At 31.8% G+C, this 26,928-nt stretch overlaps 2 long non-coding RNA genes across 2 annotated transcripts; one reads left to right on the top strand and one right to left on the bottom strand.

Moving 5' to 3' along the window:
• Nucleotides 1-1,321: 1,321 nt before the first annotated feature.
• LOC127718040 (uncharacterized) lies at nt 1,322-26,795 on the bottom strand. Its single transcript, XR_007989536.1, has 3 exons — nt 26,698-26,795; nt 22,432-22,517; nt 1,322-1,444 (listed from the first exon to the last, which is right to left on the bottom strand). It is a non-coding gene; the product is annotated as an uncharacterized LOC127718040 (long non-coding RNA).
• On the top strand, nt 4,866-16,266 carry LOC127718038 (uncharacterized). The gene is made up of 6 exons (XR_007989535.1): nt 4,866-4,982; nt 6,568-6,644; nt 7,078-7,141; nt 7,436-7,507; nt 8,667-8,737; nt 16,036-16,266. It is a non-coding gene; the product is annotated as an uncharacterized LOC127718038 (long non-coding RNA).
• Nucleotides 26,796-26,928: the final 133 nt, after the last annotated feature.

Raw genomic sequence — 26,928 nt, 5'->3', positions numbered from 1 at the left:
CATACCGATTTATCAAGCAACCAAATACCATAGCAATGCGTTTGACAATTAACTGATCGTTGTTCGCAGAACTTTTCTTTGTAAGAAATCTAAAGGAGATGTTGCTAGAATATATTAATGTGCAAAGAGTCCCGTACTATTCATACACGAGGCATCAGATATTAGGACCCCATTCCGGCCGGACGTGACTTCATATTCATACATCCCGCAAACGGACGACCATTGATGGTTAGTCGTATTCCTCCGAAAGAGAAACTTTGACTAATTTTAAACTTCATGGAAATCCTCGGAGAGGGGGCATCAAACGATGTTATCAACTATTATTCACAATAATGATGCAGTGAATACATTTGCTCGATCATCTGAAAACCATCTTTCTTACGCACAAATCTGGTTGCTAAGCGCGTTTGCTTCTAAATGTTTGTCTTTTCTGTTATTTTAGAATTTTTTCGTTTCCATGCTTTAACTGGTATTTAGATGCTTTTTCTCGATTATCATCGAGCAGCTATTACTTGTAAAGTTTTGAATAGCGCAGCTATTGTCAAATGTGTAACAACCTTGAAAGAGTCTGTATACCAACATCCACTTGGCCTATTTGCATAACAATATAAGGATTATGATGTCTATACCAAATAAATACTAACTGCTTCCGTTCAAATCTCTTTATTCATGTACGAAAAGATTAACTACAAAATAAAGGATAAAACACACTAATTTCTACTATCAAAACTAACAATTTCTGAACTATAATACAACACAAAAGTGCATCTATTGTAACATACACTTGAGTAATATGTTGAACATTTACGGTAAATAATTGCCAACATATCAAGGTCAAATTTTATCAGTTTTACATCAATTAAACTCAAAATTTCTATCTTTTAACATGAAAGATAATTAATCTGTAATAAATAAAAGAAACATACCATATTGGTTGACTCTGGTATTCCTTATTTTCATCATAATCAAAGATTTTCACCAATCACATTTCGTGCAAATTGCCTAAAGGGGTTCATTAAGGTAAAGGGAAAGTAACTTACACCTTATCTTAAAATAGAATATAACTAATTACCAAAAATACAACAATAGGCAACAATATTTTTTGTTCTCAAATTTGGACGCTACATTCCGGCCCCTTAATTGTGGTTTTAAAGAACTCAATTATCTAAACTATAAGGAGGCCACATAATTTCCCAATTTAAGTGACGATTAATAAACTAAAGCTATATATAGTCTATTTATACAACAATGTATTTTTAAACACAAATTACTGTTCTAACATGACTAGTCCAAACTATGACTCTAAATGATTCTACTTTACATCCAAAATCACAGTCGTCACAAAACAAAATTAAAATTGCTCCTATTTATGTATCATGAAACTCCAAAAAGTAAATTAGTGCAAATGCACAATGCAATATCTCTGCCAAACAACAGATTTAACCTGAAAATAAAAATAAAAGTAACAATAATAAGATTGAAAATTTCTTTCAAACACAAGCAGGTTAAAAATAACAGGAAAATAAAGTATACCATATATATCGATAACTATGTATCATACAACATAATGTTCATTGTTATTGAAGTTGTTGTTATTAAACTTATGATATTATGTAATTCAGAAATTAATCTGCATACTTTATATATGTATTCAACTTATCTACTTGATATGCTAAAACTATTGTCTATATTGTATACTTTTGAAGACATGTGGAATATAGAAATGAATACTAACATATATAAACAATGCAAAAAAGAAAGTATGTCAAGCTCTAGTTCAATAGATTGTTTTTTGATATATTTTATTTTTTGTGCACAACATATATTTATTATAATTAATTACATCTATAATGAGTGAAAAACTACATATATGTTCCTTAAACTGTCAGGGCTTAGGGCAAAAAGAAAAAAGAGAAAGACTAAACCTATTGTTCAAAAATCAAGTGTAATATTTTATTCATACAAGAATCACATTTTATTGGAAAAAATGAAAATGTCATAAACAATGAGATAAAAGGCAAATTTTTCCACAGTTTCGGAAATTCTCAATCAAGAGGGGTCTCAATACTAATCAAAGAAAACATTAAACATAAAACTATCAACGAAATTAGAGATAATGATGGAAGAATAATACTCGTTAATATAGAACTTGATGGTGATATCTTTACACTACTGAATGTGTATGCTCCAAATACTCGTCGAAACAGAAACTCATTTTTCAAAAAATTAAATAATATCATTAATAATAACCGTTTAGGAATAATCATAATGGGGGGTGACATGAATGAAACTTTAACATCATATGATAGAAAAAGCATTAGATGTAATAATCAAAATAAACCTGTCAATAGTTTAAAACAACTAATAAAAAAACATAAACTTATTGATATATGGAGAGAACTAAATCAAAACACCAGTCAGTTTACTTGGATAAAGAAAAAGCAATATAAATGTTGCAAGCAGAATTGATTATACGTCAGAAAAACTCATAAGATATTAACTCGAATAATTCAGCGCCCTCTATCCACTACTTTTCTCGAGGGCTTGAAGGCATAGTGACCATTGGTCGCGTCAGCCCTGTACAAATTGTACAGACCAATCAGAGTCTATCCCATGGCGAGTCTGCGCAAAAGATTACTTCCGTGGTAAATACCGCTTGTTTACAAAATTCAAAATGGACATCGATCAATGCCTCCGAATGATAGAAGATAAATATGACTTCAAGTTTAAAGAAAAACAAGGAGAATCTATTAAAGCAATTGTCCAATTGAATGATACATTCATTACTCTGCCGACGGGTTATGGAAAGTCCAGTATTTATTTTTAACTGCCCGAGATATTTGAGACCTTGACTGGAGAGAAATCGTCTATTGTTGTCATTTCACCGCTACAAGCATTAATGCTGGACCAAGTGCAAAAACTGGAAAAACTGTCAATAACATCAGTTGTGGTTGGTGAACGCCAGAAAGACAAAAGTGTCGGCCAGAAAATATCAGAAAGACAATTTTCAATAGTATTTTCCTCGCCAGAGGCTGCATTGACATCTGGAATGTGGAGGAAGAGTCTGACATCAGGTGTTTTCCATGATCGTGTAAAGGCAGTGGTCATTGATGAAGCACATTGTATAACTAAATGGTAAGTTTAATCTCTTATTGATTGTATTATAGCAGTGGCGGATCCAGGATAAGGGGGTGGGGGTCTGGTGATTTGAACCCTCCTTTTTTATGATCAATGCTTTTATAAATGAGGACATACAATAGGACCCCCTTTTAAATTTTAAACATGGCTAGATCTGTATATTCATCCTTGTACTGTATCTATCATAATTGACATTATGCCAAAAAAAGAGGATGGATTGGGTATTTAGAAAAGAAAATGATGGGAATCATTTTATAAAAAAGTATAAAGAAAAATGGTATAAACTATTAAAGACCAAAGAACTGAGGAATCACATCAAGACCCTCTTACATGTACAATGTATTACTGGTCCCAGTATTTATGATGTCTTGAAAGGCATGAAAGGAAGGGATCACTGCCAAAAAATAAATTGGCTATTCATAATTGTTTGTATTAACATGTATTAAATTGTTATAAATTTACTGAATTGTTCCATACATGTATATACAATGCATATACTGAGGAAAAAAATAAAAAAAAAATAAAAATACTGATCTTAATTAAATTTTTAATGATAAATTCTAAATGTTGTTGGTCATGTATAATAAATTTTCATTGCACATGATAATGAAATACTGTAAATTCATCATTGCGTGTATTATTATTGTAATTTTTGAAGAAATAATAAAAGTTAAGAGTTCAATTATTGCAATTTGGGGAAAGCTGCATCAGATATATGTTTTTGGTATATATCATAATGAGAGTTCTTATTATTACAGTCGTCGGGTAGTCACATTATCAACATTAATAAAAACCTTGCAAAAATTTCTGAATTAACAGTAATGTATGTCAGTTGCTTAAATAAAATAGGCAACACTGAGTTTGAATTATGTTGAATTGCTTCTTTTAAAATAGATTTATTCTGTGTTATAATTATCCTTTAAGTTTAAATGTACTCTTATTTCAGGGGTGGTGAATTTAGAAAAGAATATAACAGACTTAATGAACTGAGATCAGTTTTTCCAGAAAAAACAGCCTTTGTAGCCCTTACTGCAACAGCAACACAAGCCATGAGAACCGAAATAATGAAGAAACTCCAAATGATACGATATGACACATGCACGGTATCACTTCTCCCTGTCAGGATTCAGCGATGAAAATTTTGTACATGCTACACTTTTCAAAGAGTCTGTCAAAGTAGAAAGTTTCTTCTGACTCCTATATATACCCTGTATAACATTATAGCACTTACTGCAAACAAAACAGTCTTGTTCATTACCACTGAAATCATGCAGTTCAACACCACCGTAAACTGACTCCAAAGTTTCTAATATATTGATTTCACCGTGAATCTTATTAATATTCCTCCTACATTCCTTCGTTAAATTCTTCAGATCAAACACATGTGTACAATGAAAACACGTTTCTTGCTCCATTGCACATGTTTACAAACAATTTTAAACTCCTCCTCTATTTCGCGCCATACGTCAAGATATATTAATCCCATGATGCAGCTCGTTTCTTTAACTTCCGGTTGACGCGTTTTGACTGTACGTGCATTCAGGCGTTAATGGAGTGATCGTAGTGATCGTAATATAACGACTGAATTATTCGGGTTAATAAGATATAACATTGCAATTGCCTTCATTAGCTACTTCAGAAAACGACCTCCTTTTGTAGAGAGCATAAGATAGGGTAGATAACTCCAGGAAAAAAATGACTTTAAAATTGCTTAGGTCATCACTCTTATTACGCACGGGATGCACGACGGTTGGATATACCTATATCATTTATTGAACAACTTATTTTGACTTGAAAGGATATTGCATGCAGATCATAATATAATACAATTAATATAAATACAGGTAAAAATTATTTTTGAAGCATGTTATTTGAGAAAAAACGATTTTTAAGGAGAGTTTTTGCGGAAGAAGGTACGAATTTTTTTTTTAAAGTTCAAAAATTGTAATAAAGAATTGATTATACCTAAAAGTACCTGTATTTTTCGTATATATAGGGACCAATTATTCTTGGATGTAATAGTTTTGACCAAAAAATTGTGTGTTAGTATGTGAAAAAAAAAGTTTATTTTGAGAATGAAAGTTTGGTCCCCTAGATCTATAGTCATTTTTTTTTCTTCAAAAGTATGATAAACCTTGCCCAAAAAGGTTTTCATGGGGAATATCATTCAATGATGAAATCCCGTTTTCCAAATTTTATATAAAAACTTTGATATTGACAAAAGAAGGGGAAAGGGGGGTGGGGGGGGTGTAGTCATTCAAAACCTAGCTGTCACCCTTAATTCATAATGAGTTGATTACTAACATGTGATTTAAACCATTTCAATACAATCCCACTTTCAGTCTCTGATTACAATCCTTTCTTTTACCTTACAGATTATCAAATATGATTAACCTAATTGTAAGCTTTGCCTGAGGGTCACATACATGTAGATATATCTATGCAGCAATCAAGGATCAATATCAATGAGTATCATGAATACAATTCAAAGCCATGATCAATTGTCCTAATTGTTTAATGATTTATTTAAAACTAAATGACCAATCTTCCATATAAGGCTAAGGCATAATATAACTAACTAGATACATGTAGTGATGTACATGTTTATTGCAACAAATGACAACCTCATGAGTCATGACATATTGTAAATTTTTAATATACTGCAACAAATTACAACCTTATGTACTGTAAATGTATAAAGCAACAAATGACAACCAGAGTAGGATTTAGGGGCAGGGCCCCGGCCCTCCGTTTCCCTGTAAAAAAATGATTAATTATATAGAGAATCACTGAAGCATGACCAGAACAGGACCCCTCTGAGGCAGTCAGTGGGCGCGGCCCATAAAATTTGTTGATCTGCCACTGACAACTTCATGTAGTGTACATCTGTATACTGCAACAAATGAGAACTACTGAATGACAAAATACTTATTTCAAATCTCATGATTCCATTTTTGTATTCTAATCATACAAAATGGAATTCTTTCGCTACACATCACATTTAACAACACATTCACATTTGCTTTAACTAAATGAATGCATTTCTCAGAACATTATTGATGTATTGCCATTATCATGATTATGCACTTCTCTTTTGAATTTTTAGTCCAATTAATTTCTGGGTTTTCAAAAATAAACAAACAGTTCTTATTGTCCCCTGCGAAACGCCATGCAGGGGACATATAAATACTGTCTGATGTGTGTGTCCGACAGGTCTTGTCACCTCATTCATGTGTACAATTGTTATGAAGCCTTTAATTCTCCTAGTTACAATGTATTCATTTTAATAAAAAGTTTTAAAGAACCCCCTAAATTATTTTGTATACTAGTCGCCCTTCCTTGAATAAATCAAATATGCCTAATGTGTGGGACATTGAAACTTAGTTCTTTTATTGATAAATGAATATATACTTTTATTTGTTCTTACAGATAATCAAGTTTCAAAGACCATATATATACATCATGTATAATGTTTAGAAGAAGTAATATTTGACATCACCTTTATGGTAAGTACCTTCTGTTATCAATATTTGAATTGTAGAACTATACAACAACTTATAGGTAGATAAAGGAAACAAGCATGCAATGGATACTGCTGTGTTTTTTTATTTGGAGTCACACACAAATTAATAATTATGTCCCTTATGCTTATTCTCATTAGATTAATCATTTTCTTGACCTGCTGATTATTTTTATTTAATGAAGGTGTGGTTTGTTTGTTTTCAGTTATTCTTTGGTGAAAATTAATAATTACATCACATTTTCTTTATTTCCTCTGAAATTTATAAAAAAAAGTAGGCAACAAATTGCTAATGAAATCACATAGAGATAACACATCTTATTGCAGGTAGTTCCAAAAGCACATAATTATACAACTTATTTTGAAAACAAACCAGAATTCTAATTTATAAATGTATTTATACTTTATTTGTTTTACAGAGAATCAAGTTTATAAGACCACATATTAAGATACAGGAAATTTACATTTATTCTCGCTGTAAAGGTTAGTAGCTTTTACTTTTTTTAATTATAAGACTAGTGAAACTAGCATGCAATGTAATAATGCTTTATTTGCTCGCACATATTCATAGATATTTTTTAACTGAAGTAAGTAAAATTTGAATTCTTAAACACAGTTATGGCATACATTTAGTAATTGTTTGCAGATGCCAGACTGAAACAAAGAGTTATTGTTCTTTAATATGCACTTTTTCAGATAATTAATCAACTTATTTACTTGAGGCAACCAATTTGAATTCTAATTTATAAATATATATATACTTTATTTATTTTACAGAGAATCAAGTTAAGAAGACCTTAATTATTTACATTAAGATACAGGAAATTTATATTTAATCTTGTTGTTGAGGTAAGTACTTAAATTTTTAGTTTTTTGAATTGTAAGATTATCATGACTATTTAATGGATAGATAAGTGAAACTAGCATGCAATGCAATACTGCTTTATTTGATCAGAGCCACATACAAAGAATCCATCCTAACACACAAAATAATAAATACATTGAGTTACGTCCCTTTATCAATAAAGATCTGCACATATTCATAGATATTTTTTAACTGAAGCAAGTAAAATTTGAATTCTTAAACACAGTTATGGCATACATTTAGTAATTGTTTGCAGATGCCAGACTGAAACAAAGAGTTATTGTTCTTTATTATGCACTTTTTCAGATAGTTAATCAACTTATTTACTTGAGGCAACCAATTTGAATTCTAATTGATAAATATATATATTCTTTATTTATTTTACAGAGAATCAAGTTAAGAAGACCTTAATTATTTACATTAAGATACAGGAAATTTATATTTAATCTTGTTGTTGAGGTAAGTACTTAAATTTTTAGTTTTTTGAATTGTAAGATTATCATGACTATTTAATGGATAGATAAGTGAAACTAGCATGCAATACAATACTGCTTTATTTGATCAGAGCCACATACAAAGAATCCATCCTAACACACAAAATAATAAATACATTACCACAACATACAGATCAAGTTTGTGTGACAGTGGATTCGCTTTCAGAAGCTCCTGCATGCGTAGTATATATCTCTGAATTAATACTATTTACCGACTTTAGAGAATAACATGAGCTTCACAACAGTTGACACATGTGGACAAACGTTTACCGTTCTGAAGTTATGCCCCTTTACAATTGGCCAAATTTCTGTTCCTAACTTAAATTTGCCTCATATAAATTCTAATTGATAATATTAGTTACATGATGTGTAAGTGACCTAATACGATATATTGGGTCAGTAAATTCAATATGGGGTGAGAGCATTGTTGTTTTAATGAAGGGTTGTGGCATCATTTATGTTTTGAAAGGGAAGTAACTCCTTACTAACCCCATATGGTAACTAACCATGTATGGTTGCTAACTGTATATTTTTTAGGACACCCTATAGCAAATATACAAAGTCACCACGTGTAGTCCTTTAACCAATCATATCTCTATAAATCTATAGGAGGTAAGATAAATGTATATATACTTTATTTATTTTACAGAGAATCTGCAACCTTAGAAGACCATATATTTATATTAGATACAGAAAATTTATATTTTACCTCACTGTTAAGTAAGTACCTTTTGTTTTCAATATTTTGTAGGTAGTTCAAGGGTATAGAAAAAAAATGACAGAATTTTCTTATACTTTGCCAAAATGAAGATTTTACTATGCTTTTTTAAAAAAAATAATAAAAAGTATGGGTCACCGCGCTATTTTTCAAGGTACGAGTCGTTCAAAATTGCCAAAATTTGCTTAGATTGTTCATGAAAAAACACATTTTTGTGCATAAAAAGAAATCTATAAGACAGAATTTTGAAATAAGATATGAGAAGATAGGTTTTATAATATATTTTAAGGAAATAGAAAGAAAAAATGGTGTCACCGAACTTGTTTTCTTGCTACAAGTAAAAAATGAAAATTTCCCTATATGTCCAGTATAAATTTTGTACTAAAAGAGTTATCTCCCCTTAAATGGCTTATTTGAAAAATTGATTCTAAAAACACAAATATTTGGTATTTGTTAAAACATTTTCGATAATGCAATGAATCACTAAGTTTTCTTTATATAAATAAACAGTGTAACCAATAAATTGCAAATCTGTTTCCAAATTTGCAGATTTGGGCAAAGAACCAGACCGATTATGTACTGTGATTGTACAATTCAAGATGGCGGTATACCCCTGAACTACCTTAAACACATAGTTTTTAATTCCTTGTTGCAACTGTTTATAAATATGAATTAAGGTGTATTATCTTTTAAGAAGTTACTTCAATCTGTTTTTACAGACAATGGCAAGATGTGAATTTTGGACTGAAGTTATTCCTTATTATACAAATGCTCGTGATGCCATTATGTATAGGTTTCTCTTTGGAGAATACTGTAATGTACTTCCAGATAGTAATATTTCTGAGGAATTATCTAATGTTTGTACATATCTAGGAGATTGTGACTGTTGTAATTGTAGAAGAAGAGCAAGTACTATAGCGGCACCTAGTACAATTGATTCATCTGATTCTCTGTTTGCATTAAGCAACAGGTTTTCAGATTTAATTGAACTTTCATGGCAATCACAGGCTGTTCCTACTTCACCATCACATTTTAGTGATAGTGAAAGTTGGATAACCTCTGATTCCAAGGACATTGAAGTTCCTCACCAACATAATGAATCATTTGCTTCAATATTTGTTGAAAGCAAGTCGTTCTCAGTTGATGAGGAATTAGATTTAGATCAACATTGGTTAACTGAGTCATCAAATATCTCGAAGAGTTATGATGATTTAGATAGCCAATGTTTGTCTGATGGCGAACACATATTCAACCAACCCCTTTCAGAATCAGGTGGTCTAAGTATTGGTAATGGTGAAAGTCAGTGCTCAAATGATTATTTTGGTATACCATATCCAAAACTAGTTGATGCGCGTTTCAGCAATACTGAAACTCAGCCTTCCATATATTTTAAGGATGAACTACCTTCAGCAGCAGGTGTATTAAGTTTCAGTGATACTGAAACTCAATTACCATCTGTTGTTGATGGCTTACCATCCCTAAAATTATTGGAAACAAGCTTTAGTGATGCTGAAACTCAGGCACCAGCTGGTTTTGTATATGGATTGCCTTTAGCATCAGATGAACCAAGTTTCAGTGATGCCGAGACTCAATGGCCAACTGATTTTGAAGGAGGAATACTTTCTTTCCAGAGTTTGGTAAGTGAACAGGATGAAGATAGTGATACAGATTGTTCATCCCATTCTGTTTCCCTTATCAAATTCAAGAAAATGAAGTAAAGTGGTGCAATTTTATGTGTTCCTTTTATATTTATTACATTTTTAAAAATTATGTTTTGCAAAATGCAGGCAATTAGACATGCAATCAATTTTAAATTCCAAACTAATGAGTACATTTTTCAATGGTTTTTACTTTGAATTAATTTTTCGGTAATTGCATGTCTGAACAAATTGAATAAATAAATTTCTGTTTATCTCAGGACTCTTGTTTACATCTTATTTGTCTTCTATCAATGTCTATACAAAAGCTAGAGTATAACTATAACTGTGATAACGTCACATACATTTGGATTTAGATTTCTTTTTACTGTACTCTAGTTTTTATGAAGAAATAGCTACTTGCAATTTTCATACTATCACAACAGCTCTTTATTTGAAATAATGGTTATGAAAATATTTTAAAACTTTGTCAATTAAACATGTATTTATAAATATTTTTATGTGTTTGAAAACTTTTATCAGTCAGTCAGTTTGTTCTAAATCTGTGATGTTATATTGGTAAATTTTGAAATTGCAAACTCCGGGATATAATACACACTTTTAGCTACCAATGAAGAAAACCTAATATGGCAAATGAGCATATAATGTTTAATAATGGAAATGACTTCTAATAAGACCAGAATCATTTATATAAAGGAATTAAAATTTATTTGTAAGGTGAGAAATTATTCCCAAAGCTTTAATAAAAATCACATGCTTTTGATATTTGTTATTGCACAATATTTTCAATACATTTTACCACTATTTCAGGTTAAAAACTAATTTGGAATATGAATTATTTAAATTCTTTAACAAGTTTGACATTGATTCAATGATTCAATAAGCAAAACTTATCTTAGTGGTACTGGATATTCCAACACTTATAATGTTTTGCTAGAATCTTTACTTTTACAAATTGTCAGATCATTTACAAGAAATGAATTTAGAGTACAGTCCCTTTTATGTATTTGATATTACTTTTAGTTCATATAAAAAAAAGAACGTGTTATGGGTAACATGTATAAGGGATGTTTATTTTACGATTAGAATTGACAAAATGTGTCTTACTTACAGCACACTTTTTATACAAAGGTAATAAACTTGCACATAATGGATCACGTTCCTCCTCTTCCATTTCACATGGAAACTCTAACAAATAAACATGTGATCAAATTATTTCACGAAAGTAAAACGCATTTTAGAGCAGGAAGTCAGCGTATCCTGCATAGATGGGTATGCTCTTTCTTGAATAAAAATGAAAATGAGATACATTTGAGCAGTTTATTCAAAAGAATAAAATCCGTGATTGCCAATCTTCGAAAACTAAAAACCACACGAAGATATGAAGAAGCTGATGCATATGAAAAACATTTATTCCAAATTCCAAAGAGATTTCACATTAAACCAACCAGCACAAATTTGGACTCTCAGCATAAACTAATCTCCCTGAAGAAGAAAGTTTCTGTTTTATACTTACAATTGGCAAATGAGAAGAAAAAGGTGAAAAGAAAAAATACTAAAATAACAAATTTGAAGAAAGAAATTGATTTTATTAAAGTTTTGAACAAGAGGCCAAAATCTACAGCAAAGTACGTACAAACAGATGCAGTAAAAACATTACCTAAAATCAGCATGGGCTCCCAGTGTAATTTGACAAGGCTAGACAGCATGGAATTAAAGAATGAAATAACTTACTGGCAAAATGAAGTCATCAAAATCAACCAAATGAATGAACGAGATCAACCTGTACCATCGGTGAAAGAAAAAACTAGAGGAAATCCATTCTCCCATAAAATCAGGGAATGTGTATTGGCATGCATTTCGAAAAATGTGCCAATGCAAAATATTTCAGATGTGATTGGCAATATATGCAAAATTTTTAATGTAGAGGAAATAGACACTTTGCCCCCAGTTGCATCAATTCATAACATTTCACGAGAGGCCAAAGCAATATGCAATAAGCAACTTGAAGAGGCAATTAAACATTCTGACAATTTAACCATAATGAAAGATGCTACAACAAAACCAGGGAGACAATTTTATGGTGCGAAAATAAATTGCAGCACAGGAGAATTTACTTTAGGTAATTGATATTACTTTTAGTTCATGTAAAAAAAGATGTCTAAATAGTCTAATTCGGTTGGTCACAAATAGGGGTCCAACAACAACAAGGACCCCACCAAAATATAAACCTAAACTGTGTACAGGCCTTGCATGATTTCAATTATAGAGAAATGGAATGTTCACATTTTAAGATTTTCTATCTCTTCTGTCATATAATTTAGTTGTGAACTGTGAACATATTTAAGGTATCATAAAATTGATTAAAAATATGGGAAAAGAATGAAAACCATAACAGCCAGTGGCAAATATTTCATGCATATTCCTGACAAGACAGGATGAACACATAGTATTATTATTATATGTGAATCACCAAACATATGCTTTGCAGGATTAAAAGAGATATCAAGTGGGACGGCAGACAAATATGTAAAAGCGACATTAGATATGGTCAATGAGGCTTCAACCACTACTGAATTTGTTGGGAAATTAACGAACTGCATGACAGACAGGAGTGCGACCGAGTTGAAATCCAACAAGTTACTTATCGAACTAAAAAAAGAGGAATTGACAAATGACAGTGAACTCAATGAGTTTCAGTGCTCCGTACACCCATTGTTACAATTTGCGGATGAAGTGGAAAAAGTTGCAAAGGAAATTGAAAAGAAGTATGATGTGAAGTTTAAGAACTTATTCCGAAACAAAGGCGAATCGTATTCTCATAATTTGATACGGTGTGTTTCCAAGTTATTTCATAGTGACAAAGTTGGAGACCCCCTTTTTTGTCGAAGTTTTTTACGGCAAAATGATATAGTACATGTCCCTATATTAGACTTTGTGGGCAATCGCTTCAATACTCTATTTTATAATGCTTGTGGTACTTTTTGCCTTAAAGATCTTCTGACATCATACATTACTTCTTCAAAAGATAAACCGAATTTTATGTTCACATCTATTCTGCAACTATTTGAGAATGAAGTCATCACAGCAATAATACAATCTATTGGAATCATCTACATCAAAATTACCGCTCCTTATTTTTCTTTGGCATCTCAGAACAAATCTGCACTGGAAATGGCAACAACTTACAACACTTTGGTTGATGAATTAGAAAAAATCGTTAAAAATCCCGCTTTACTTTTAGATACAGAATATATAATGTTTCCAGGTCATCCTTCGGAAATTTCTACTTTTAATATGGCAGTTTTAAAACCACTGGTAGCATATTCTACAGTCATAGAATGTCTTGGACAAATGGCATTGTCTATCTTAAGTAAATGCCGGAAATTTTTCACAAATTATCTTCCAGGAGGAAAATACCATAATCCATCTTTAAAAACAATTAATGAGTCATCAACTTGTCCGTCTAATAATATTTCTTTAGAGAGAATGATGGGACAACTCGACCGCCAAAAAACCATTTCACCCAACATAAGTTTGCCGACAATAAATGCAAAGTTGATGTTGAAAAACAACAAGACAATGGCATGGCTAGGGGAAAAAAATGAGGAGGATAAAAGTATAATTATGGCCCAGGCAAGAAAAGATGCTGAAATTTTAAAAGAAAAATCTATTGCAGATGACATAAAAATAGAGCAGGAAAGGAGAGAAACTATCAAAGAAAGAATTGAAGAAAAAGAGGCAAAATTGAAAAAATCACAACAACATTTAAAAGATGTAATTAACCAAATTGACAAAATGGGGGGGAAATGGAAAAATGAATTTGAAATGAACAGCTATATTCAGGCATTGCAGTATAAAAAAGATAAGTTGAATGCTTTAAAAACCCAAATTCTATTCCGAAAAGATGTTGAAAAACAAATTTCTGACAAAACCCTATTTAGAAGAAATTTAGATATACAGCAATTACAGAAAAAATTTGATAAATTTGATGGAAGAAGAAAACAAAATAACAAATCTTGAGGATGCCATAGTTCCAATGGAGGTAGATGCAGATATCAATTTGAGTGGAATATTAAGTAACCATGACAACCCATCATCACCACTGCCAGCTTCTTCAACCGTAATTTCAAACCCTGATCAGTCACCATCTACACCTGAACCATCAACAGCTAATAATTCTCAGTCGCCATCATCATCATCCGTTCCAAAACGTAATCAGTCTGCATCTCCATCTGCACCAACACAACATGAATTAATTTCTAAACCACCATGCTGGTTTAACCAGAAGTACATAACACATACTTGGGATGAGGGGTCAGAATTGACAACCTACCATGGGAAAATTGTACATTATGCGGCACGCAGAAAAACTTTTAGGGTAAAAAAAAATTTCAAATTTATCTGGCGTGCATGTAGACTCCTCGTTTCACATTTGTTTTAATGGTGTACTGAAAAATTAGACTTACATTGTCACCATGGGAAAATAATAATATAACAACCTTATTGAGGTGAACAAAATACCTTCCTTATTCATTGTTGAAGCATATATTCGCAAATGTTTTTATTTCATTTGATGCATGCAATTTTTAACACACACTTTATCATTAAATATATATATCATGTTACATCCAAGGTGTAGGATTACAACACATCATCACACCCCATCCCTTCACAAGTTATGGTAGGAACACAATATTTCACGCATTGTACAAACTTAATTTCAAGGGTTTACACACATTTAAAGGTTGTATTTATTAATTATATATATAAAAAAGAAGATGTGGTATGATTGCCAATGAGACAACTCTCCACAAGAGACAAAAAAGACACAGACATTAACAACTATAGGTCACCGTACGTCCTACAACAATGAGCATATCCCATACCGCATAGTCAGCTATGTAAATGTATATATAGATTGTAGAATGTAGATACATGTATATATATATATATGGAACTGCAATTATTCAGTATTTAAAAATAAATTCCAAGTCTATCTTTTTCCTGTTTGTAATTCCATTATACTCAATTTCCTAAAATTTTCCATGTTGAATATTTTAGCGACTTGTGTACAATGGAACTGATCAAATTGAAAGTTTAATATCAAACCATATAAACTTTGACAAGAAAAATTGAAGCCTACCACAAAAATTGACTCTTTTATATGTTAATTAGCAAAATTTAATTCATTGCAATAAAATTACTGATATGGCTGCCATAAAGAATGACTACTTCAGTCTGCTCCCCTGTATGTAACAAAACACTAGTTTTATTTCACTGTTCAATAATGCTTTCATAGCTTAAGTTGTGGCTTTGTCATTGCTTTATTCATGCTGCATTTTGTCACTTTATGTTGCATTGCTTTTATATATTATGTTGCTTTGTGTTAGTTACTTTATGTTGCTTTGTGTTAATTTATGTTGCTTTGTGTTACTTCATATTGCATTTTTTAGTTTATGTTACTTCATGTCATTTTATGTTGCTGCTTTGTGCCAGTTAATTATTGTGTTGCTTTTATTTTATTTTTAAATAATGATTTGAGAAAATTTATTTGTTTACTAATACTGTACAGTGTTGTGAAATACGACTTTGAATCTACTTTAACAAAAGCTAAAATAAGAATATATTTCTTTTAACAGGTAATATATTGGAATGAACTGGAGGGCCAAATAGAGAACACAAACCTTGAAAAGTATGACTTAACAGTGAATGAATTGAAAAAAGACATAAGTGAAGGGACTTTAAAGATTATGTAAGTGTTCTTCAATAACTATAAATTGAAATAATTTTAGATGTTATCTTTTGAAATTACAAGGAAAACTTGGACATGTAGGAGTATGTCCATGAAGGACTCAAAATGACCCTTAAAATCAAAAATATATCCTAAAAATAAAAAAATAGAAAAGAATGTGTTGCTTAAATCTGAAGAGTTAGAAATAATGAATGAAAAACATAAAGAATAGAGAAACATGATCTCACAAAGTAAGAATAACAAATAAAGCTACCCATTCAGACAGTTTTAAAAGTGGTCATTTTAATTTAATTTGTAGAAAAAAAACTTAGAATTTATTAAAAAATGTTGACGATAAAAAAAAATCATTTGAACATTGAATCGAAGAATTATGTGATCACAATTTGTTCCATTGTTCTTTTCTGTCAACATAATAATTTTTTTTAATTTTTCAGATATTGATTTAAGAAAGAGACTATAGTTTATTTTAATCAAACTTTTTATAGTAAGTAATAAAAATGAATAAGAGTTATCTCTCTTTGCCAAGTCAATTTTTGGGAAATACCTATTTGTTACTATATAAAGATGCTTCAATAACGTCCTTAAATTAGCATCCAATCAAAAAGTGTAATATTTACAATTTAGGTGAAGGTCTCCAGGTGAATATTTTATGAAGAAAAGTAGATTGTAGTGAAGTTGAATTTTTTTCCTGAAGTAGCTACCTTCATTTATGAACCCTAATCGAGCTGTTTAAAGTAAAACCACTCAGGTGAGAAAAACAGCTCACCTGTGTACTATATAAACATGCGTGTCACTTAAATACTCGCTTTCAAATTTAGCTCGCAGTCGAGATGTTCGGTAAGATTTAATGTTGAAAAAAAAATAATATGGCTCAAACTCAATTAAACTCGCCCAGTTCTAGAGGGAAACATACTCCTTCCCGAGATTTGTTGGAAGATTTAGACTACTTGTCTGATGTTCAATCTCAAGATGAAATTGAACTGTTTGACGATGGTCAGTTTAGTGACCTTAGTGACATTGAACATGCCAATGAAGGTGATGTTTCTAGTGCCGATAAGGGCAATACTTATATGGGCAATTCAAGTGCCACTAAAGACAAACACAATGCCAATAAGGAAAAACAAAGTGCCAATAAGGGCAAACTTAGTGCCAATAAGGGCAAATTAAGTGCCAATAAGGGCAAAACTCATGCACAATCAGACGATGGGGCGTCTGGTTTAGATTGTGAAAGTGACGAGAGAGCCACACGTAACTGGTTGCCGGATAAAAGAAATCCAGTAGAATCATCTTCTTCCGGTAAACGAAAACATGTGGAGGATTCTGGTGATGAATCGGAACAGGAGACCGAGATTTCCTCCTCGGATAGTGGGGAAAGTTCAGATAATGACAATCTGTTTGATCCGTCTGAAATTTTGAAGAAAGGTATCAAGGTACCGGGTAAAATTTCAAAATACATTGAGAAATATGCTAATCAGGGCATCACTAAGAACGTAAGGTTAGAAGTCACGAAGAACTGTAACATTCCTATAAGTAAAAAGCTCGCTTCGAAAGAAACGGATAGATATATAAAGAAACTGTTTCGTAAAAGTTTAATCAACCACTTAATGCCAAGAAAGAACGTTCTATTATTAACTCTGAAAACAGAATATTAGATGCTACTGGTCCCTTAGCAATTTTATGGACAGAAGCAGAGAAAAATAAGAGACGTGATCGTGGTTTAAATCCAGTAGATGTCATATGTATACTTATCTGATCGTCGTAGGTCTATGCTTGGTAGAGTATTACCAGAATGTTTAGATTTATTAGCGGATAAAGATGGCAAGAAAGCTCTGTTAAAAAGTTCTCATGAACTATTTGGCCGTAAGTTCAGGAAATTGCTCACTGAAGAAAGTAAGGACAACAGGGAATTGTTTAGCTTACTTCAAACTGTACGCCGTTCCAAAAATAAATCATCTAGATTTGGTAATGGTAACTTCAGTGGTGGTCATGGAAATGGTGGCCGTGGCAATAACCAGTATTTTCGGCTCGAGCCCCCAAACAACCAGAACCAGAAGTTTGGGGGGCCGAGGCAGGGGCAGAGGCAGAGGTCAGTCAAGATCGACACCAGGGATCCAAAGGAAGGGGTTCAATCCCAAGAATTAAACATACAACAGGTAAAGGTTCAAGAATTAAGTTTTTTCCCCGTTACAACAGACCATTTTGCTCACTTACCTGTAGGGGGGAGAACAAAACTGTTTGTCCAGAACTGGGGTTGACATCAGATCCTTGGGTCTTAGATACAGTTCAGGGTCTAAAACTAGAATTCTGTCAAATACCGCCAAGACAAATTCAGTGCCCCAAACTATTTTTCGACAAAGAGAAAACAACATTGATCAATCAAGAAATTCTATCATTGTTAGACAAAAAAGCAATATGTCAGATATCCCAAAGTCAGGAGTATTTTCTAAGTCACCTTTTCTAGGTCGAGAAAAAAGGGGGAGGACACCGTCCTGTAATAAATTTAAAGCAGTTGAACAATTATTTGATGTACAATCATTTCAAAATGGAAGGGATTCATTCAGTAAAAGATTTAATCCAAAAATCAGACTGGATGATAAAAATAGATCTGACGGATGCTTATTTGACCGTCCCAGTGTTAAAACAACATAAAAAATATGTCCAGTTTCAATGGCAGGGAAAGACCTATCAATTTCAGGTACTTCCCTTTGGAATTTCAGTCGCCCCACTAGTATTTACAAAATTAATGAAAGTCCCAGCAAGTTTTCTAAGACGACTGGGTATACGTCTAGTGGTTTACTTGGACGATATCTTAATAATGAACCAATCAAAAGAGAAATGTCAGTTAGAAGCACAAGTAACAGTAAAGCTTCTCCAATGTTTAGGATTTCTAATAAACGAAAAGAAATCAGTTTTTGTCCCATCTCAACAAATGCTTTTTCTAGGATTTCTAGTGAACTCGGTAGATATGAGTCTGTCCCTTCCGACCCCAAAAATTCAAAAAATACAAAAATTATGCAAGGAAGTAAAAAATTCAGAAAAAATAACAGTGAAAAAACTTTCAGAATTAATAGGAAATCTGACGGCTTCAATTCAAGCAATTTTTCCAGCCCCACTTCATTACAGACATTTACAGGTAGAAAAAAATCAAAAGCTCAATCAGACTTTCAGTTACAATTCAGAACTAGTCCTGTCTCAAAAAGCACAAAACGAATTAAACTGGTGGATACACGAGTTAATTCATTGGAATGGAAGGTCTCTTATTTCCATCCAACCATCTGTAATCATCCAAACAGATGCAAGCAATGTGGGATGGGGAGCAGTAATGAACAAAGTGTCCATAGGGGGTCCTTGGTTACAATCAGAAAAAAGTTTTCATATAAACGCCCTGGAATTAATAGCAGTGACTCATGCAGTCAAATCTTTCTTAAAAGACGGACACAATTTACAGGTGTTGATTCAGACAGACAACATAACAACAATGACTTATATCAACAAAATGGGAGGGACTGTGTCCAAAGTTTGCAACAAACTAGCCCTAGAGCTTTGGACATGGTGTCTCCAGAAAGACATAGTGCTGAAAGCAGATTTCATCCCAGGTCGAGAAAATCTGATGGCAGATTGGGAGTCCAGACATCATTTAGACTCCAGCAATTGGAAACTTCATTCAAAGGTTTTCAATTTTTTAATGAGGCAGACAATGATCTGCAACATAGATCTTTTCGCAGATCGGTCCAACAATCAACTTCAAACATACATAAGCTGGCTTCCCGATCAGGAGCATTAGCGTTCAATGCTCTCCTACATCCTTGGGCAAGTTTCAAGGCTTATGCCTTCCCCCCCTTTCTGCTTGATAGCTCAATGTCTGAAAAAAATCAAAGCAGAGAAAAAAACTGTAGTTCTGGTAACTCCTGCTTGGATGGCACAGCCATGGTACGCAATATTGCTGGAAATATCAATACAACATTCAATTCTGTTGCCAACATTTCCACATCTGCTACAGTCACATCAAGGGGAACCTCACCCAATGATTCAAAACAAATCGCTTCAACTAGTCGGATGGCTTGTCTCAGGAGATCATATCAAACAATGTCAATATCAGAGGAAGTTAAAAAACTTTTGCTCAGCTCCTGGGGGAAAGGAACTCAGAAATCTTACGATTCGGCCTGGAATAAGTGGGTTAGCTGGTGTGTGGAACGGGAAGTTGATCCCTTTTCAGCACCTCTAACCGCTGTTCTAGATTTTTTGGCATGGATGTTCCAAAAGGGTTTTCAATACAAAACAGTTAATGTCCATAGGTCTGCATTATCCTCTATTCTTCCTCATATTGATGGTCAACCAGTGGGACAGACACAATTAGTTAAAAAATTAATGAAGGGCATTTTGAGGGAAAATCCACCTTTACCTAAATATCAGGAAATGTGGGACATTGATATTGTTCTGAAATTTCTCATTTCTCAGTCTGTTAACCCTGATTTGGATCTTAAAACATTAACCAAGAAATTAGTAATTCTTTTAGCAATAGCTGCTCCGAAAAGATCTTCTGAAATTGCTAGACTTGATATTAGATTTATGCAAATAAACAATGAAGGGGCTAAGTTTCAGCTCCCAGGTATATCAAAAACTCAATCTGATTGTAATCCAAAGAAATATTTTATCCAAAATTTGAGGACAACCTTAAATTATGTGTGGTTGATTGTTTACAAGCTTATTTAAATCGTTCTGTAGATTTTCGAGTGAAGGATAAGTCTAAGCCAAATCCATTACTTAGAACTTTAGTTAAACCACACAGAGGTGCCTCGTCTAATACTATAGCTAATTGGATAAAGGATATTATGAAGTTAGCCGGTATTGATACAACTAAGTTTAAGGCTCATTCAACTAGAGGGTCCTCAACTAGTAAGGCTAAATGTCAAGGAGTTTCTATATCAGAGATTTTGAAAATAGCTGATTGGTCAAATGCTTTAACTTTAAAAAAATTCTATTTCAGACCATTGCTGGAGGATAGTACTAGTGATCAGTTTTCAAAGAAAGTATTAAGTTTACCTTCAGGTATGTTAGTAATTATGATTAACGCTTTGAACGTGCAATGTTATATCTTATGAGTTTTTCTGACGTATAATTGTAGATTTCATGAGGACGCGAAGCGTCCAATATGAAATATAGATTATACTAAGAAAATGATTAAGATATAACATTGCAATTTTCCTCCCACCCAATACCCAAAGATAATATTTTATGTGGATTAGTACAAAGAGTCAATGTATAAGAGACTATTCATGTCCAGATACTACATATACATGATACACTATATATACACACGCAAAAAAAAATAAAAAAAAAAAAAAATAAATAAATCAAAAAAATCAAGATCTTTATATAAAATAATACATGTAGTAATGATAACATATCAATTGAATTGATAATATTTATTATGAAGAACAGGTTTATTATCATTAAACTTTATTTTTCAGATGCATCAACCATGGAGTCCTAGCAGCCAGAGAGATTGTGATGATTGACTTTTGAACTGTAATTTTATGGATTCGATTCATTCGTGATGATAATGTGGAAGAATCATTGTGTTTAATTTCTTGTCAACAGACATTTCATAGATTCCAATAGAGACATGTTAAAGTTTTGGAACAGTCCAGATTTGCAATACATTTTGTATATGTTATAGATATATCTGTTGACCAATTAAATGGTGAAACAATATTCTTTTTATTAATCATATATGAAAGGAAAGGAAATTTGTACCAGCACTGGCAGTGGCAGCAGAATTATACATTTCTTGTTTTCAATATCCATGGTTTACAGTTGTCGTTGGTTATTATTGTTTTTGGTACATGTATGTTGATTAGTATAAAGAGGATTCTTATATTCTAGAAGTTCTGCTCGCAATTGAAAGCGAGTATTTAAGTGACACGCATGTTTATATAGTACACAGGTGAGCTGTTTTTCTCACCTGAGTGGTTTAACTTTAAACAGCTCGATTAGAGTTCATAAATGAAGGCAATTGCAATGTTATATCTTAATCATTTTCTTAGTATAATCTATATTTCATATTGGACGCTTCGTGTCCTCATGAAATCTACAATTTGTTTCTAATAAGCCCAGAATTAATTTCACATACAGATCATCAAGCCATCTCAATACAAATAAGACTTAAAGCTCAAAATAAAGGCAAAGGTTTCTTTAAGATAAATAATAGTATAATGAATGATGAAAAGTACAAAGAAATAATAATTAATCTTATAGACACCCATAAAGAAAAAATACTCACCAAAAATAATGATCCTAGAGTTACTTGGGACATTTTCAAAACTGAAGTAAGGGAGGTAACCATTGCATACTGCAAACAAAAGGCTGCTGAAAGTAAAAATGAAATAAAAATTTAAGAAAACAAGTTAAAATGCTTATATGAAAAATCAAGTAATTCAGAAAATTATAAAATAGAAATAAATAATGTAGAAGACAATTTACAAAATTTATACATAAGGGAAACAAGAGGTGCACAAATTAGGTCCCGAGTCAGATGGGCAGAACAAGGGGAAAAAAATACAAAATACTTTTTGGGTCTTGAAAAATCAAGACAAACAAAAAAAACTATTTCTGCCCTTAAAAATTATCAAGGTAATATAGTTACAGACGCATCAGATATACTTATTCTTTGGGAAAATTACTACCAAAACTTGTATAAAAGTACTGAACCAGACCCTTCTGAAATAAAAAAAATATATTAGCGAAACAAAGGTAGATCACTCATTATCCAATAATGATAGTCAACCATTGGGCGGCAACCTAACAATAGAAGAATGCACAAATGCTATATTCAATATGAAACTGAATAAATCCCCTGGACTAGACTGTCTAAGTGTAGAATTTTACCGTACTTTTTGGTCAAACCTAAAAGAATCTGCAGTGAAAGTATTAAATACATGTTATCAAAAAGAAGAAATGACAACTCTCCAAAAAATTGTTGTTGTTTCCCTTTTATATAAAAAAATGATCCATTATCATTAGAAAACTACAGGCCAATAACTTTATTGAATGTAGATACTAAGCTTATGGCCTATGCCATAGCGCAACGGTTAAAAGTGGTGTTGTCCAAAATTATTCATAGTGATCAGAATGTTTATATAAAAAATCGCTACATAGGTTTTAACATTCGCCAGATTCAAGATATTATAGATTACTCAAAAAGATTTCATATAGATGGAGTTGTATTGTTCATCGACTTTTCGAAAGCCTTTGATTCTTTAGAATGGCCCTTCATGTATGAAGCCTTATTAAAATTTGGATTACCACACTCCTTCTAAAATGGGTTAAAACTTTATATAATGATACTAAAGGGTGCCTGACGAATAACGGATGGATCTCAGAAACCTACAGTCTTCACCGTGGGATAAAACAAGTATGTCCATTAAGTTCTCTAATTTTTGTTAGAGCAGTTGAAATCCTGGCCTGTAGAGTTAGACAGGATTCTAACATTAAAGGTTTTCAAATTAAACTTGAAGAAAAAACGCATAGTCTAAAAAATTCCCAAATGGCTGATGACACAACTCTCTTTCTTAATTCTAAAAATTTGTAAGGGTTCCGCGGAACCCAGTGTCTCGCCTACTTTTGCTGTTAGTCGCAGGCTCAACAATAATGGGGAAAAAATTATTTAACATTTTCCCTCTAGATACTAGCTGTAATCATAAAGAAGTGTTGTTCAAGTTTGGTAAAAATCCAAGAAGGTTTATGAATCTAATAAATGTTTTAAAATCTTTAACTGCAGACTGTACGTAATGTTAACTGGAATAAAACTAAGTCCATCTATAAGTAATATACGGAAAAACAGGAAATAAATTTTTACAAAATTTCCATCTAGATACTAGCTTTTGATCATAAAGAAGCTTCTGTCCAAGTGTGGTAACAAATCCAGGATAGTTTAAGAAAGTTATTAAAATTTTGAAAGCTTTAACCACAGAGTGAATGTAATGTTAATTGGCAGAAAAACTAAGTCCATTTATAAGTGAAATACGGATAAACAGGATTTTTTTTTAACAAAGTTTACTTTTGAATACTATCTTATGATCACAAACAAGCTTCTGTCCAAGTGTGGTACAAATTCAGGATAGTTTAAGAAAGTTATTAAAATTTGCAAAAAACTTTAACCACAGAGTGAATGTTATGTTAACTGGCAGAAAAACTAAGTCCATATACGAGTAAAATACGGATAAACAGGATTTTTTGTTTACAAAATTTTCTTCTGGATACTATCTTATGATTATAAACAATCTTCTGTCCAAGTTTGGTACAAATCTAGGATAGTTTAAGAAAGTTATTAAAATTTCAAAAACTTCAACCACAGAGTGAATGTAATGTTAACGAGCAGAAAAACTAAGTCCATTTGTGAGTAAAATACGGAAAACCAGGATATTTTTTTTTTTTTTTTAATTTTCTTCTGGATACTATCTTATAATCATAAACAAGCTTCTGTCCAAGTTTGGTTGAAATGCAGGATAGTTTAAGAAGAAAGTTATTAAAATTTCAAAAACTTTAACCACAGAGTGAATGTTTGTGGACGCCGCCGACGACGACGACGACGCCGACGACGACGACGACGACGCCGCCGACGGAATGTAGGATCGCTATGTCTCGCTTTTGCGACAAAAGTCGCAGGCTCGACAAAAATGAAATTAGCCTAGCATTAAACCTAATAGAAATATTCGGAACACTTTTTGGTTTAAAACTCAATAAATCTAAAACAGAAGGTATATGGTTGGGTAGACTCAAACATTGTAAAGAAAAAATTGAAAATATACACTAGAGCAAAGAACCAATAAATAGTTTAGGTGTCTACTTTGGGTTAGATAAAGACAAATGTGACAAATTAAATATTGAAAAAATAATGAAACAGTCAAAAAATAATATTCGATTGGGAAAGAAGAAATTTAACAATGAAAGGTCGAATAACAGTTGTTAAGTCACTTATCTTACCAATCTTACTTTTTTAGCATCGGTTGTCTATATACCCTAAATCTACATAAAAGACTTCAAAAAACTTATATATAATTTTATATGGAACAATGAACAAGAAAAAGTTAAACGTTCAACACTTAGCAAAGATCACACAAATGGGGGTCTGAAAATGACAGACATTGATAATTTCTTAAATGCATTACAAATTTCATGGGTTAAACGATTAACTACAAAGGAATTTGCTAATTGGAAAGTCATTCCAACATATTATTTTAACAAATTTGGTAAAAACAACCTTATATTTCATATGATGCCAGACAACATAAACTCAATATCCAATTTAAGTAACACATTACCCTCATTTTACTTGAACATATTAAAGAGCTGGTACAAAGCAAATAATACACCGACAAGTATCATACCCATCACAAACTTTACAAATATTAGGCAGCAAATGTTGTGGGGTAACAAAAATATAAAATTTAAAAGGAAAATGTTTAGTTTATCTTAATTGGATAAAAGATGGTATTATTTACATCAATGATATTATTGATTATAAAGGGCATATTTCACAAAAAGTTATATTGGAGAAATTAACCTCTAAACCTAATTGGATCTCAGAACTTTCAAAATTGAAAAATTCAATTCCAAAACAATGGCTTAATACATTAAAATCTGATATATCCATGAAAACTTCGGTAAAAACAAATTTAAACTTGTCATTGACTGTTAACAGAACAACTAAACTAATTGAAAATATGTTATCTAAAGAAATATACAACAATTTAAATATCAAGAATGACGAGAGACCTATAGGATTCTTTAAATGGAAAAAACATCTTCAAGCTAGAATCAATCACTCCAATAAGTAATATGCTTCAATATACTTTTTCTTATTTAATAAATAACAAATATAAAATGTTAAGATGGAAATTGCTCCATTTCATCCTCCCATGTAAACATTTACTACAACAATGGAACATAGAAGATACAAGTATGTGTGTCCTGTGTAGTTTGACTGAAGACTACGAACACTGTTTTCTCAAATGTCAATACTTTCATGAATTTTGGAATAAAGTATATGCGCTTGTAAGCAAAACAAAGATAGGGTCATATATATTTAATATAAAAACTTTAGTTTTGGGCTATAAAATACATGATCCTATGTATCATGATATAAATCTTTTCTTAACTATCTTAATCTTCTCAATTCATAAAAGTACTCATATATCAAATTATAAACAAAAAGGTATAGATGCTTATGCAGTTTTCAGAAATGAAATTTTGAATACATACGAAATTAACAAATTCATTAATGCTAAAAACAGCAAATTTTTAAATGATATAAAAAGATACATATAATCATGAATAGCTAGAAATCTACTATTTTCAGATATACGAAAACTTGTGTAAAATCTCATCATGTATGCACTAAATAGATCTGAACACGTGGTAAGAAATTAAAACAGCATGCTTACTGAAAACGAAAGTACAGTAGTTGTCTCCAAACTCATATGCGCATTATTTATTACATGACGGCTCAATCAGAATGTTGATACTAACTTACGACTCCAAGACTTACCACTTCCAATATTTAATTAAAGTTTAAGCTGTTTGCGAGAACAATCGATAAGACGCATGAATTCATCAGGACAACTGATTAACGGTTCTTTACAAGAGGTTAAGGTCAATGATCATAAAGTTCTAATACTTAGAAACAAAACCGGACAAAACTGTACATTTTCCGTAATCATGCGATCATGTAATTTCCAAAAATGTTTGTATTAAGTATGAGTTGTAAAACTAACTAACT

Source organism: Mytilus californianus, unplaced genomic scaffold (assembly GCF_021869535.1).
Source record: "Mytilus californianus isolate M0D057914Y unplaced genomic scaffold, xbMytCali1.0.p SCAF_10, whole genome shotgun sequence".
In the NCBI taxonomy this organism is placed as follows: domain Eukaryota; kingdom Metazoa; phylum Mollusca; class Bivalvia; order Mytilida; family Mytilidae; genus Mytilus; species Mytilus californianus.
This window is presented reverse-complemented; position numbering and strand designations above follow the sequence as displayed.